A 16,804-nucleotide genomic window follows, 5' to 3' on the forward strand; every position below is an offset into this window, starting at 1 on the left:
GGCGCTGTGGGGACATGTGTATCTGCACTGGGGGCATATCTGGCGCTGTGGGGACATGTGTATCTGCACTGGGGGCATATCTGGCGCTGTGGGGACATGTGTATCTGCACTGGGGGCATATCTGGCGCTGTGGGGGCATGTGTATCTGCACTGGGGGCATATCTGTCACTGTGGGGAAATGTGTGTCTGCACTGGGGGCATATGTGGCACTGTGGGGACATGTGCATCTGCACTGGGGGCATATCTGGCACTGGGGGGACGTGTATCTGCACTGGGGGCATATCTGTCATTGTGGGGAAATGTATATCTGCACTGGGAGCATATCTGTCACTGTGGGGAAATGTGTATCTGCACTGGGGACATATCTGGCACTGTGGGGACATGTGTATCTGCACTGGGGACATATCTGGCACTGTGGGGATATGTGTATCTGCACTGGGGACATATCTGGCACTGTGGGGAAATGTGTATCTGCACTGGGGACATATCTGTCACTGTGGGGAAATGTGTATCTGCACTGGGGGCATATCTGGCGCTGTGGGGACATGTGTATCTGCACTGGGGACATATCTGGCGCTGTGGGGACATGTGTATCTGCACTGGGGACATATCTGGCGCTGTGGGGAAATGTGTGTCTGCACTGGGGGCATATCTGGCACTGTGGGGAAATGTGTATTTGCACTGGGGACATATCTGGCGCTGTGGGGATATATGTATCTGCACTGGGGGCATATCTGGCACTGTGGAGGCATGTGTATCTGCACTGGGGGCATATCTGGCACTGTGGGGAAATGTGTATCTGCACTGGGGGCATATCTGTCACTTCGGGGAAATGTGTGTCTGCACTGGGGGCATATCTGGCACTGGGGGATATCTGGCACTGGGGGCATATCTTTCACTGTGGGGACATGTGTATCTGCACTGGGGGCATATCTGGCACTGTGGGGAAATGTGTATCTGCACTGGGGGCATATCTGGCACTGTGGGGACATGTGTATCTGCACTTGGGGCATATCTGTCATTGTGGGGAAATGTGTATCTGCACTGGGGACATATCTGGCGCTGTGGGGACATGTGTATCTGCACTGGGGGCATATCTGTCATTGTGGGGAAATGTGTATCTGCACTGGGGACATATCTGGCGCTGTGGGGACATGTGTATCTGCACTGGGGGCATATCTGGCACTGTGATGATATGTGTATCTGCACTGGGGGCATATCTGTCACTGTGGGGAAATGTGTATCTGCACTGGGGGCATATCTGGCACTGGGGGGACATGTGTATCTGCACTGGGGGCATATCTGGCACTGGGGGGACATGTGTATCTGCACTGGGGGCATATCTGGCACTGGGGGGAAATGTGTATCTGCACTGGGGGCATATCTGTCATTGTGGGGAAATGTGTATCTGCACTGGGAGCATATCTGTCATTGTGGGGAAATGTGTATCTGCACTGGGAGCATATCTGTCATTGTGGGGAAATGTGTATCTGCACTGGGAGCATATCTGTCATTGTGGGGAAATGTGTATCTGCACTGGGGGCATATCTGTCATTGTGGGGAAATGTGTATCTGCACTTGGGGCATATCTGGCACTGTGGGGACATGTGTATCTGCACTGGGGGCATATCTGGCACTGTGGGGACATGTGTATCTGCACTGGGGGCATATCTGGCACTGGGGGGACATGTGTATCTCCACGGGGGGCATATCTGGCGCTGTGGGGACATGTGTATCTGCACTGGGAGCATATCTGGCACTGTGGGGAAATGTGTATCTGCACTGGGGGCATATCTGGCACTGTGGGGACATGTGTATCTGCACTGGGGGCATATCTGGCACTGGGGGGACATGTGTATCTCCACGGGGGGCATATCTGGCGCTGTTGGGATATGTGTTTCTGCACTGGGGATATATCTGGCGCTGTGGGGAAATGTGTATCTGCACTGGGGACATATCTGGCGCTGTGGGGACATTTATATCTGCACTGGGGGCATATCTGGCACTGGCGGAACATGTGTATTTGCACTAGGGGCATATCTGGCACTGTGGGGACATGTGTATCTGCACTCGGGGCATATCTGGCACTGTGGGGACATGTGTATCTGCACTGGGGACATATCTGGCACTGTGGGGACATGTGTATCTGCACTGGGGACATATCTGGCACTGTGGGGACATGTGTATCTGCACTTGGGACATATCTGGCACTGTGGGGACATGTGTATCTGCACTGAGGACATATCTGGCGCTGTGGGGACATGTGTATCTGCACTGGGGGCATATCTGGCGCTGTGGGGACATGTGTATCTGCACTGGGGGCATATCTGGCACTGGTGGGACATGTGTATCTGCACTGGGGGCATATCTGGCACTATGGGGACATGTGGATCTGCACTGGGGGCATATCTGGCACTGTGGAGGCATGTGTATCTGCACTGGGGGCATATCTGTCACTTCGGGGAAATGTGTGTCTGCACTGGGGGCATATGTGGCACTGTGGGGAAATGTATATCTGCACTGGGGGCATATCTGGCACTGGGGGCATATCTTTCACTGTGGGGACATGTGTGTCTGCACTGGGGGCATATCTGGCACTGTGGGGACATGTGTATCTGCACTGGGGACATATCTGGCACTGTGGGGACATGTGTATCTGCACTGCGGGCATATCTGGCGCTGTGGGGACATGTGTATCTGCACTGGGGGCATATCTGGCGCTTTGGGGAAATGTGTATCTGCATTGGGGGCATATCTGGTACTGTGGGGAAATGTGTATCTGCACTGGGGGCATATCTGGCACTGGGGGGACATGTGTATCTCCACGGGGGGCATATCTGGCGCTGTGGGGATATGTGTTTCTGCACTGGGGATATATCTGGCGCTGTGGGGAAATGTGTATCTGCACTGGGGGCATATCTGGCACTGGGGGGACATGTGTATCTCCACGGGGGGCATATCTGGCGCTGTGGGGACATGTGTATCTGCACTGGGGGCATATCTGGCGCTGTGGGGACATGTGTATCTGCACTGGGGGCATATCTGGCACTGTGGGGAAATGTGTATCTGCACTGGGGGCATATCTGGCACTGTGGGGACATGTGTATCTGCACTTGGGGCATATCTGTCATTGTGGGGAAATGTGTATCTGCACTGGGGGCATACCTGGCACTGTGGGGACATGTGTATCTGCACTGGGGGCATATCTGGCACTGGGGGGACATGTGTATCTCCACGGGGGGCATATCTGGTGCTGTGGGGATATGTGTTTCTGCACTGGGGATATATCTGGCGCTGTGGGGAAATGTGTATCTGCACTGGGGACATATCTGGCGCTGTGGGGACATGTGTATCTGCACTGATGGCATGTCTGGCGCTGTGGGGACATGTGTATCTGCACTGGGGACATATCTGTCACTGTGGGGAAATGTGTATCTGCACTGGGGACATATCTGGCACTGTGGGGAAATGTGTATCTGCACTGGGGGCATATCTGGCGCTGTGGGGACATGTGTATCTGCACTGGGGGCATATCTGGCACTGTGGGGAAATGTGTATCTGCACTGTGGACATATCTGGCACTGTGGGGAAATGTGTATCTGCACTGGGGACATATCTGGCACTGGGGGGACATGTGTATCTGCACTGGGGACATATCTGGCACTGGGGGGACGTGTATCTGCACTGGGGACATATCTGGCACTGTGGGGAAATGTGTATCTGCACTGGGGACATATCTGGCGCTGTGGGGATATATGTATCTGCACTGGGGGCATATCTGGCGCTGTGGGGAAATGTGTATCTGCCCTGGGGGCATATCTGGCACTGGGGGATATCTGGCACTGGGGGCATATCTTTCACTGTGGGTACATGTGTATCTGCACTGGGGGCATATCTGGCACTGTGGGGACAGGTGTATCTGCACTGGGGGCATATCTGGCGCTGTGGGGACATGTGTATCTGCACTGGGGGCATATCTGGCACTGGGGGGACATGTGTATCTCCACGGGGGGCATATCTGGCGCTGTGGGGAAATGTGTATCTGCACTGGGGACATATCTGTCATTGTGGGGAAATGTGTATCTGCACTGGGAGCATATCTGTCATTGTGGGAAATGTGTATCTGCACTGGGGGCATATCTGTCATTGTGGGGAAATGTGTATCTGCACTGGGGACATATCTGGCGCTGTGGGGACATGTGTATCTGCACTGGGGACATATCTGTCACTGTGGGGAAATGAGCATCTGCACTGGGGACATATCTGGCACTGTGTGCAAATGTGTATCTGCACTGGGGACATATCTGGCACTGTGGGGACATGTGTATCTGCACTGGGGGCATATCTGGCGCTGTGGGGACATGTGTATCTGCACTGGGGGCATATCTGGCACTGGGGGGACATGTGTATCTCCACGGGGGGCATATCTGGCGCTGTGGGGAAATGTGTATCTGCACTGGGGACATATCTGTCATTGTGGGGAAATGTGTATCTGCACTGGGAGCATATCTGTCATTGTGGGAAATGTGTATCTGCACTGGGGGCATATCTGTCATTGTGGGAAATGTGTATCTGCACTGGGGACATATCTGGCGCTGTGGGGACATGTGTATCTGCACTGGGGACATATCTGTCACTGTGGGGAAATGAGCATCTGCACTGGGGACATATCTGGCACTGTGTGCAAATGTGTATCTGCACTGGGGACATATCTGGCACTGTGGGGACATGTGTATCTGCACTGGGGACATATCTGGCACTGTGGGGACATGTGTATCTGCACTGGGGACATATCTGGCACTGTGGGGATATGTGTATCTGCACTGGGGACATATCTGGCACTGTGGGGATATGTGTATCTGCACTGGGGACATATCTGTCACTGTGGGGAAATGTGTATCTGCACTGGGGACATATCTGGCACTGTGGGGACATGTGTATCTGCACTGGGGGCATATCTGGCGCTGTGGGGACATGTGTATCTGCACTGGGGACATATCTGGCACTGTGGGGATATGTGTATCTGCACTGGGGACATATCTGTCACTGTGGGGAAATGTGTGTCTGCACTGGGGGCATATCTGGCACTGTGGGGAAATGTGTATCTGCCCTGGGGACATATCTGGTGCTGTGGGGAAATGTGTATATGCACTGGGGGCATATCTGGCACTGTGGAGGCATGTGTATCTGCACTGGGGGCATATCTGGCACTGTGGGGAAATGTGTATCTGCACTGGGGGCATATCTGTCACTTCCGGGAAATGTTTGTCTGCACTGGGGGCATATCTGGCACTGTGGGGAAATGTGTTTCTGCCCTGGGGGATATCTTGCACTGGGGGCATATCTTTCACTGTGGGGACATGTGTATCTGCACTGGGGGCATATCTGGCGCTGTGGGGACATGTGTATCTGCACTGGGGGCATATCTGGCGCTTTGGGGAAATGTGTATCTGCATTGGGAGCATATCTGGTACTGTGGGGAAATGTGTATCTGCACTGGGGGCATATCTGGCACTGGGGGGACATGTGTATCTCCACGGGGGGCATATCTGGCGCTGTGGGGATATGTGTTTCTGCACTGGGGATATATCTGGCGCTGTGGGGAAATGTGTATCTGCACTGGGGACATATCTGGTGCTGTGGGGACATGTGTATCTGCACTGGGGGCATGTCTGGCGCTGTGGGGACATGTGTATCTGCACTGGGGGCATATCTGTCATTGTGGGGAAATGTGTATCTGCACTGGGGGCATATCTGTCATTGTGGGGAAATGTGTATCTGCACTGGGGGCATATCTGGCACTGTGGGGACATGTGTATCTGCACTTGGGGCATATCTGTCACTGTGGGGAAATGTGTGTCTGCACTGGGGGCATATCTGGCGCTTTGGGGAAATGTGTATCTGCACTGGGGACATATCTGTCACTGTGGGGAAATGTGTATCTGCACTGGGGGCATATCTGGTACTGTGGGGATATGTGTTTCTGCACTGGGGACATATCTGGCGCTGTGGGGAAATGTGTATCTGCACTGGGGACATATCTGGCGCTGTGGGGAAATGTGTATCTGCACTGGGGGCATATCTGTCACTGTGGGGAAATGTGCATCTGCACTGGGGGCATATCTGGCACTGGGGGGACATGTGTATCTGCACTGGGGGCATATCTGTCATTGTGGGGAAATGTGTATCTGCACTGGGAGCATATCTGTCATTGTGGGGAAATGTGTATCTGCACTGGGGGCATATCTGTCATTGTGGGGAAATGTGTATCTGCACTGGGGACATATCTGGCGCTGTGGGGACATGTGTATCTGCACTGGGGACATATCTGTCACTGTGGGGAAATGAGCATCTGCACTGGGGGCATATCTGGCACTGTGTGCAAATGTGTATCTGCACTGGGGACATATCTGGCACTGTGGGGAAATGTGTATCTGCACTGGGGGCATATCTGGCGCTGTGGGGACATGTGTATCTGCACTGGGGGCATATCTGGCACTGTGGGGAAATGTGTATCTGCACTGGGGACATATCTGGCACTGGGGGGACATGTGTATCTGCACTGGGGACATATCTGGCACTGTGGGGAAATGTGTATCTGCACTGGGGGCATATCTGGCGCTGTGGGGACATGTGTATCTGTACTGGGGGCATATCTGGCACTGTGGGGAAATGTGTATCTGCACTGGGGACATATCTGGCACTGTGGGGACATGTGTATCTGCACTGGGGACATATCTGGCACTGTGGGGACATGTGTATCTGCACTGGGGGCATATCTGGCGCTGTGGGGACATGTGTATCTGCACTGGGGGCATATCTGGCACTGTGGGGAAATGTGTATCTGCACTGGGGACATATCTGGCACTGTGGGGACATGTGTATCTGCACTGGGGACATATCTGGCACTGTGGGGATATGTGTATCTGCACTGGGGACATATCTGGCACTGTGGGGAAATGTGTGTCTGCACTGGGGGCATATCTGGCACTGTGGGGAAATGTGTATCTGCCCTGGGGACATATCTGGTGCTGTGGGGAAATGTGTATATGCACTGGGGACATATCTGGCGCTGTGGGGATATATGTATCTGCACTGGGGGCATATCTGGCACTGTGGAGGCATGTGTATCTGCACTGGGGGCATATCTGGCACTGTGGGGAAATGTGTATCTGCACTGGGGGCATATCTGTCACTTCCGGGAAATGTTTGTCTGCACTGGGGGCATATCTGGCACTGTGGGGAAATGTGTTTCTGCCCTGGGGGATATCTTGCACTGGGGGCATATCTTTCACTGTGGAGGCATGTGTATCTGCACTGGGGGCATATCTGGCGCTTTGGGGAAATGTGTATCTGCATTGGGGGCATATCTGGTACTGTGGGGAAATGTGTATCTGCACTGGGGGCATATCTGGCACTGGGGGGACATGTGTATCTCCACGGGGGGCATATCTGGCGCTGTGGGCATATGTGTTTCTGCACTGGGGATATATCTGGCGCTGTGGGGAAATGTGTATCTGCACTGGGGACATATCTGGCGCTGTGGGGACATGTGTATCTGCACTGGGGGCATATCTGGCACTGTGGGGATATGTGTATCTGCACTGGGGGCATATCTGGCACTGTGGGGACATGTGTATCTGCACTGGGGGCATATCTGTCATTGTGGGGAAATGTGTATCTGCACTGGGGGCATATCTGGCACTGTGGGGACATGTGTATCTGCACTGGGGGCATATCTGGCACTGGGGGGACATGTGTATCTCCACGGGGGGCATATCTGGCGCTGTGGGGATATGTGTATCTGCACTGGGGACATATCTGGCGCTGTGGGGACATTTATATCTGCACTGGGGGCATATCTGGCACTGGGGGAACATATGTATTTGCACTAGGGGCATATCTGGCACTGTGGGGACATGTGTATCTGCACTGGGGGCATATCTGGCACTGTGGGGACATGTGTATCTGCACTGGGGACATATCTGGCACTGTGGGGACATGTGTATCTGCACTGGGGACATATCTGGCACTGTGGGGACATGTGTATCTGCACTGAGGACATATCTGGCGCTGTGGGGACATGTGTATCTGCACTGGGGGCATATCTGGCACTGGGGGGACATGTGTATCTGCACTGTGGGCATATCTGGCACTATGGGGACATGTGTATCTGCACTGGGGGCATATCTGGCACTGTGGAGGCATGTGTATCTGCACTGGGGGCATATCTGTCACTTCGGGGAAATGTGTGTCTGCACTGGGGGCATATCTGGCACTGTGGGGAAATGTGTATCTGCCCTGGGGGCATATCTGGCACTGGGGGATATCTGGCACTGGGGGCATATCTTTCACTGTGGGGACATGTGTATCTGCACTGGGGGCATATCTGGCACTGTGGGGACATGTGTATCTGCACTGGGGACATATCTGGCACTGTGGGGACATGTGTATCTGCACTGCGGGCATATCTGGCGCTGTGGGGACATGTGTATCTGCACTGGGGGCATATCTGGCGCTTTGGGGACATGTGTATCTGCATTGGGGGCATATCTGGTACTGTGGGGAAATGTGTATCTGCACTGGGGGCATATCTGGCACTGGGGGGACATGTGTATCTCCACGGGGGGCATATCTGGCGCTGTGGGGATATGTGTTTCTGCACTGGGGATATATCTGGCGCTGTGGGGAAATGTGTATCTGCACTGGGGACATATCTGGTGCTGTGGGGACATGTGTATCTGCACTTGGGGCATATCTGTCATTGTGGGGAAATGTGTATCTGCACTGGGGGCATACCTGGCACTGTGGGGACATGTGTATCTGCACTGGGGGCATATCTGGCACTGGGGGGACATGTGTATCTCCACGGGGGGCATATCTGGTGCTGTGGGCATATGTGTTTCTGCACTGGGGATATATCTGGCGCTGTGGGGAAATGTGTATCTGCACTGGGGACATATCTGGCGCTGTGGGGACATGTGTATCTGCACTGATGGCATGTCTGGCGCTGTGGGGACATGTGTATCTGCACTGGGGACATATCTGTCACTGTGGGGAAATGTGTATCTGCACTGGGGACATATCTGGCACTGTGGGGAAATGTGTATCTGCACTGGGGGCATATCTGGCGCTGTGGGGACATGTGTATCTGCACTGGGGGCATATCTGGCACTGTGGGGAAATGTGTATCTGCACTGTGGACATATCTGGCACTGTGGGGAAATGTGTATCTGCACTGGGGACATATCTGGCACTGGGGGGACATGTGTATCTGCACTGGGGACATATCTGGCACTGTGGGGACGTGTATCTGCACTGGGGACATATCTGTCACTGTGGGGAAATGTGTGTCTGCACTGGGGGCATATCTGGCACTGTGGGTAAATGTGTATCTGCACTGGGGACATATCTGGTGCTGTGGGGAAATGTGTATATGCACTGGGGACATATCTGGCGCTGTGGGGATATATGTATCTGCACTGGGGGCATATCTGGCACTTCGGGGAAATGTGTGTCTGCACTGGGGGCATATCTGGCACTGTGGGGAAATGTGTATCTGCACCGGGGGCATATCTGTCACTTCGGGGAAATGTGTGTCTGCACTGGGGGCATGTCTGGCACTGTGGGGAAATGTGCATCTGCCCTGGGGGCATATCTGGCACTGGGGGATATCTGGCACTGGGGGCATATCTTTCACTTTGGGTACATGTGTATCTGCACTGGGGGCATATCTGGCACTGTGGGGACAGGTGTATCTGCACTGGGGGCATATCTGGCGCTGTGGGGACATGTGTATCTGCACTGGGGGCATATCTGGCACTGTGGGGACAGGTGTATCTGCACTGGGGGCATATCTGGCGCTGTGGGGACATGTGTATCTGCACTGGGGGCATATCTGGCGCTTTGGGGAAATGTGTATCTGCATTGGGGGCATATCTGGTACTGTGGGGAAATGTGTATCTGCACTGGGGGCATATCTGGCACTGTGGGGAAATGTGTATCTGCACTGGGGACATATCTGGCGCTGTGGGGAAATGTGTATCTGCACTGGGGGCATATCTGTCACTGTGGGGAAATGTGCATCTGCACTGGGGGCATATCTGGCACTGGGGGGACATGTGTATCTGCACTGGGGGCATATCTGTCATTGTGGGGAAATGTGTATCTGCACTGGGAGCATATCTGTCATTGTGGGGAAATGTGTATCTGCACTGGGGGCATATCTGTCTTTGTGGGGAAATGTGTATCTGCACTGGGGACATATCTGGCGCTGTGGGGACATGTGTATCTGCACTGGGGACATATCTGTCACTGTGGGGAAATGAGCATCTGCACTGGGGGCATATCTGGCACTGTGTGCAAATGTGTATCTGCACTGGGGGCATATCTGGCACTGTGGGGAAATGTGTATCTGCACTGGGGACATATCTGGCACTGGGGGGACATGTGTATCTGCACTGGGGACATATCTGGCACTGTGGGGAAATGTGTATCTGCACTGGGGGCATATCTGGCGCTGTGGGGACATGTGTATCTGTACTGGGGGCATATCTGGCACTGTGGGGAAATGTGTATCTGCACTGGGGACATATCTGGCACTGTGGGGAAATGTGTATCTGCACTGGGGACATATCTGGCACTGTGGGGACATGTGTATCTGCACTGGGGACATATCTGGCACTGTGGGGACATGTGTATCTGCACTGGGGACATATCTGGCACTGGGGGGACATGTGTATCTGCACTGGGGACATATCTGGCACTGTGGGGAAATGTGTATCTGCACTGGGGGCATATCTGGCACTGTGGGGAAATGTGTATCTGCACTGGGGGCATATCTGGCGCTGTGGGGACATGTGTATCTGCACTGGGGGCATATCTGGCACTGTGGGGAAATGTGTATCTGCACTAGGGACATATCTGGCACTGTGGGGAAATGTGTATCTGCACTGGGGGCATATCTGGCGCTGTGGGGAAATGTGTATCTGCACTGGGGACATATCTGGCACTGTGGGGACATGTGTATCTGCACTGGGGGCATATCTGGCACTGTGGGGAAATGTGTATCTGCCCTGGGGACATATCTGGTGCTGTGGGGAAATGTGTATATGCACTGGGGACATATCTGGCGCTGTGGGGATATATGTATCTGCACTGGGGGCATATCTGGCACTGTGGAGGCATGTGTATCTGCACTGGGGGCATATCTGTCACTTCCGGGAAATGTTTGTCTGCACTGGGGGCATATCTGGCACTGTGGGGAAATGTGTTTCTGCCCTGGGGGCATATCTGGCACTGGGGGATATCTTGCACTGGGGGCATATCTTTCACTGTGGGGACATGTGTATCTGCACTGGGGGCATATCTGGCACTGTGGGGACATGTGTATCTGCACTGGGGGCATATCTGGCGCTGTGGGGACATGTGTATCTGCACTGGGGGCATATCTGGCGCTTTGGGGAAATGTGTATCTGCATTGGGGGCATATCTGGTACTGTGGGGAAATGTGTATCTGCACTGGGGGCATATCTGGCACTGGGGGGACATGTGTATCTGCACTGGGGGCATATCTGTCACTTCGGGGAAATGTGTATCTGCACTGGGGGCATATGTGGCACTGTGGGGAAATGTATATCTGCACTGGGGGCATATCTGTCACTTCGGGGAAATGTGTGTCTGCACTGGGGGCATATCTGGCACTGTGGGGAAATGTGTATCTGCCCTGGGGGCATATCTGGCACTGGGGGATATCTGGCACTGGGGGCATATCTTTCACTGTGGGGACATGTGTATCTGCACTGGGGGCATATCTGGCACTGTGGGGACATGTGTATCTGCACTGGGGACATATCTGGCACTGTGGGGACATGTGTATCTGCACTGCGGGCATATCTGGCGCTGTGGGGACATGTGTATCTGCACTGGGGGCATATCTGGCGCTTTGGGGAAATGTGTATCTGCATTGGGGGCATATCTGGTACTGTGGGGAAATGTGTATCTGCACTGGGGGCATATCTGGCACTGGGGGGACATGTGTATCTCCACGGGGGGCATATCTGGCGCTGTGGGGATATGTGTTTCTGCACTGGGGATATATCTGGCGCTGTGGGGAAATGTGTATCTGCACTGGGGACATATCTGGTGCTGTGGGGACATGTGTATCTGCACTGGGGGCATGTCTGGCGCTGTGGGGACATGTGTATCTGCACTGGGGGCATATCTGTCATTGTGGGGAAATGTGTATCTGCACTGGGGGCATATCTGGCACTGTGGGGACATGTGTATCTGCACTGGGGGCATATCTGTCATTGTGGGGAAATGTATATCTGCACTGGGGGCATATATGGCACTGTGGGGACATGTGAATCTGCACTGGGGGCATATCTGGCACTGGGGGGACATGTGTATCTGCACTGGGGGCATATCTGTCATTGTGGGGAAATGTGTATCTGCACTGGGGGCATATCTGGCACTGTGGGGACATGTGTATCTGCACTGGGGGCATATCTGGCACTGGGGGGACATGTGTATCTCCACGGGGGGCATATCTGGCGCTGTGGGGATATGTGTTTCTGCACTGGGGATATATCTGGCGCTGTGGGGAAATGTGTATCTGCACTGGGGACATATCTGGCGCTGTGGGGACATGTGTATCTGCACTGGGGACATATCTGTCACTGTGGGGAAATGTGTATCTGCACTGGGGACATATCTGGCACTGTGGGGAAATGTGTATCTGCATTGGGGGCATATCTGGCGCTGTGGGGACATGTGTATCTGCACTGGGGGCATATCTGGCACTGTGGGGAAATGTGTATCTGCACTGGGGACATATCTGGCACTGGGGGGACATGTGTATCTGCACTGGGGACATATCTGTCACTGTGGGGAAATGTGTGTCTGCACTGGGGGCATATCTGGCACTGTGGGGAAATGTGTATCTGCACTGGGGACATATCTGGTGCTGTGGGGAAATGTGTATATGCACTGGGGACATATCTGGCGCTGTGGGGATATATGTATCTGCACTGGGGGCATATCTGGCACTTCGGGGAAATGTGTGTCTGCACTGGGGCATATCTGGCACTGTGGGGAAATGTGTATCTGCACCGGGGGCATATCTGTCACTTCGGGGAAATGTGTGTCTGCACTGGGGGCATATCTGGCACTGTGGGGAAATGTGTATCTGCCCTGGGGGCATATCTGGCACTGGGGGATATCTGGCACTGGGGGCATATCTTTCACTGTGGGGACATGTGTATCTGCACTGGGGGCATATCTGGCACTGTGGGGACATGTGTATCTGCACTGGGGGCATATCTGGCGCTGTGGGGACATGTGTATCTGCACTGGGGGCATATCTGGCGCTTTGGGGAAATGTGTATCTGCACTGGGGGCATATCTGGCACTGTGGGGATATGTGTTTCTGCACTGGGAATATATCTGGCGCTGTGGGGAAATGTATATCTGCACTGGGGACATATCTGGCGCTGTGGGGACATGTGTATCTGCACTGGGGGCATATCTGGCACCTGGGGGGACATGTGTATCTGCACTGGGGGCATATCTGTCATTGTGGGGAAATGTGTATCTGCACTGGGAGCATATCTGTCACTGTGGGGAAATGTGTATCTGCACTGGGGGCATATCTGGCACTGTGGGGAAATGTGTGTCTGCACTGGGGGCATATCTGGCACTGTGGGGAAATGTGTATCTGCACTGGGGACATATCTGTCACTGTGGGGAAATGTGCATCTGCACTGGGGGCATATCTGGCACTGGGGGGACATGTGTATCTGCACTGGGGGCATATCTGGCACTGGGGGGACATGTGTATCTGCACTGGGGGCATATCTGGCACTGGGGGGACATGTGTATCTGCACTGGGGGCATATCTGGTACTGTGGGGACATGTGTATCTGCACTGGGGGTATATCTGGTGCTGTGGGGACATGTGTATCTGCACTGGGGGTATATCTGGTGCTGTGGGGACATGTGTATCTGGCACTGGGGACATCAGTTACCCACTATCTCAATGTCACCCTGCCTCAGTCACCCATTATCTCCCTGTCACCCCTGTCTCAGTCACCCACCATCTCCCTGTCACCCCTGCCTCAGTCACCCACCAGCTCCCTGTCACCCCTGCCTCAATCACCCACCATCTCCCTGTCACCCCTGCCTCAGTCACCCACCAGCTCCCTGTCACCCCTGCCTCACCAGTAACTTATAATCTCCTTATCACCCACTATCACCCTGTACCACGGGGAGTACAATTGTGTAGCCACACCCCTTTCTTGTAAGACCACACCCCTTTTATCCCATCAATGGGTGCCAAAAAAGATTTTTGCTTACTAAAAAATAAATAAGCTTGGGCCTGCCCCGGTAGGAGGGGTATAGAGGGAGGAGCCAGCCCACACTATTAAACTCTTAAAGCACCCATGGCTCCCAAGGGACCCGTCTATACCCCATGGTACTAATGTGGACCCCAACATTCTCTACGGACTACAAGAAAAGGATTTACCGGTAGGTAATTAAAATCCTATTTTTTCTACATTTTAGTTTTCTTTTTTTTTAGTTTGAAACAATACCAATTAATCAACTAGACAAAGTCTAAGGAACATAGGGTCCAAATCATGTTTGTATGTGACGGAAAGATTATCGGCAGACTGCGCGTGTGCCGCGTTCAAAATGTACGTGCATGAAGGTGCTACTGCAGTCTCGCTCGCAATGAGGATTACATCGCAAAGTGATTGACAGGAAGTGACTGGAGGTGTCAACTGTGAGTTTACGGGGAGAGGTTGGGAAAACGCAGGCATGTCGATTTTGGAGTGTGTGCCTGCCAACAGCTGCGAACTCCTGCGTACTCAAACATGGCGCCCTTTCCGCTACTGCTGTGTGCACTCTGCATAGCCATAGACCAACCCTTAGCTCTGATGTTCCTTGTTTTTCCGTGTAAGACGCAAATATCTACGCAAATGAGTTTGCGATGGTTTCCGGTGGGCGTCTCTTTATATTCCTGGGTGGCAGCTTCACTTGCTAACATTATCAATCGTATAGCATACAAAATTTAATTTGCATACAAACATGAATTAGGTCCATAGTCAAAGACACAACAAATATCTGTTGCGTCTTTTAAATGATACTATAGGCCTAAATCAGAGCTGATCGTAGCCCATCTACCATCACAATCTCTGACATGTGGGGGGATGCCCAGCACAGGGCTAGTGCGCACCGCATGCCAAGCCCTACCCCCTTCCCCCAGACAGGTGCTCCTGGCAAGAAGCTCCCTCGCCATGTTTTGGGTTGCAGCGTCACATGTCCCCAACGCCTTTCGAACGCCGTCGGCACGCCCCCTTCCATCCATTAAGCAGAGGTGATCGCACCAGTGGGATGTTTTCGCATCTGTGTGGCTACGCGTGCGCACACCACATAGGGCTTCAGCAGCCTGCGATCGCTGCCGTAGCAGCAAGCAGGTCTGAATTAGGCCCTATATGCTGTTATTAACTTTTTTTTTATTAAGAACTAGAAATAAAAGTTACATTTTTATTTTTATTTTATATTCCACAGAGTGTCGTGTTGTGTTTTTTTTTTTTCTTCCTTTTTTTCTTGGTACTGGCAAAACAACCTGTTTGAACATTTTATTAATTGCCAAGGGTAAAATGTGCAATAAAGAAATGCAATTTATCCTAAAACTAAGTAAGCAATAGTGCTCGTAATTTCCTTTATATGACGACACATAAATATTTAAAGCAGCATGCAGATCATTCAGATACAGTTCAGCATAATCTCTATAGAGTGAGACCTTTTTTCCCTTTCTAATCCCCCCTCCCCCGACCCCAGACTAATCAGGCTAAACTGCTTTGTAATGCAGCAAATTATTAGAACAGTGTAGACTGCCTAGAACTGTGCTAAGCATTAAAATTCTGTCAGATTTGTGTGCACTGTGACTGGAATATTTATTGATATTTCAAGGTGAAACAGATTTGTCTCCTACTAACAAGCAGTATGTGGATATATTATTAAAAAATAAAAATAGTTTATTACAGGACAGGAAAAATGTCACTACCTTACTTATTTTTCTCTGGCTGTCAGCTTTATGCAGATCCGCAGACAAATGTCCTTGATAAGTATCTATGTGTTGTCTATGACATTGTCTAAAGTGGAACTTTGTAAAACACTGTGATCTTCAGGGGGGCGCTCGACTTTTGGGGAGCGCTGCTTTCTCAGTACTGACCACTCTGTCACTGGACACCAGTTATTATTAGAGATGAGCGGGTTCGGTTCCCTGAGAACCGAACCCTAGCGGACTTCACTACCCGACCCTGGATCCGAGCCCGGCTCGGGTTTTCCCACCTGACTCGGAAACCAGAACGATGCAAAACGTCATCATCCCGCTGTCAGATTCTCGCGGGTTTTGGATTCCATATAAGGGGCCGCGCGTCACCGCCACTTTCACTCCGGCATTGGAGAGTGTAGCGACAGGACGTGTCTCCGTCCTCAGTGTCTGTGCAGGATACAAAGTGGGGTGGCAATTCCAGTGCTGTCTTGTGCTGCTCAGTCCAGTGTAGTGTTTTATGCTGCATCAGTCCAGTCACAGTGGTTGTGTCCTCTGCTGCCATATATCCAGTGTAGCTGTATAAGTCCAGTCCAGTGGTGCTGTGTTGTGCTACATCAGTCCAGTGGTGCTGTCTTGTGCTGCATCAGTCCAGTCACAGTGGTGGTGTCCTCTGCTGCCATATGTCCAGTGCTGCTGTATAAGTCCAGTCCATTGTAGTGGTGCTGTGTTGTCAGTCCAGTGGTG

Source organism: Pseudophryne corroboree, chromosome 1 (genome assembly GCF_028390025.1).
Source record: "Pseudophryne corroboree isolate aPseCor3 chromosome 1, aPseCor3.hap2, whole genome shotgun sequence".
Classification (NCBI taxonomy): domain Eukaryota; kingdom Metazoa; phylum Chordata; class Amphibia; order Anura; family Myobatrachidae; genus Pseudophryne; species Pseudophryne corroboree.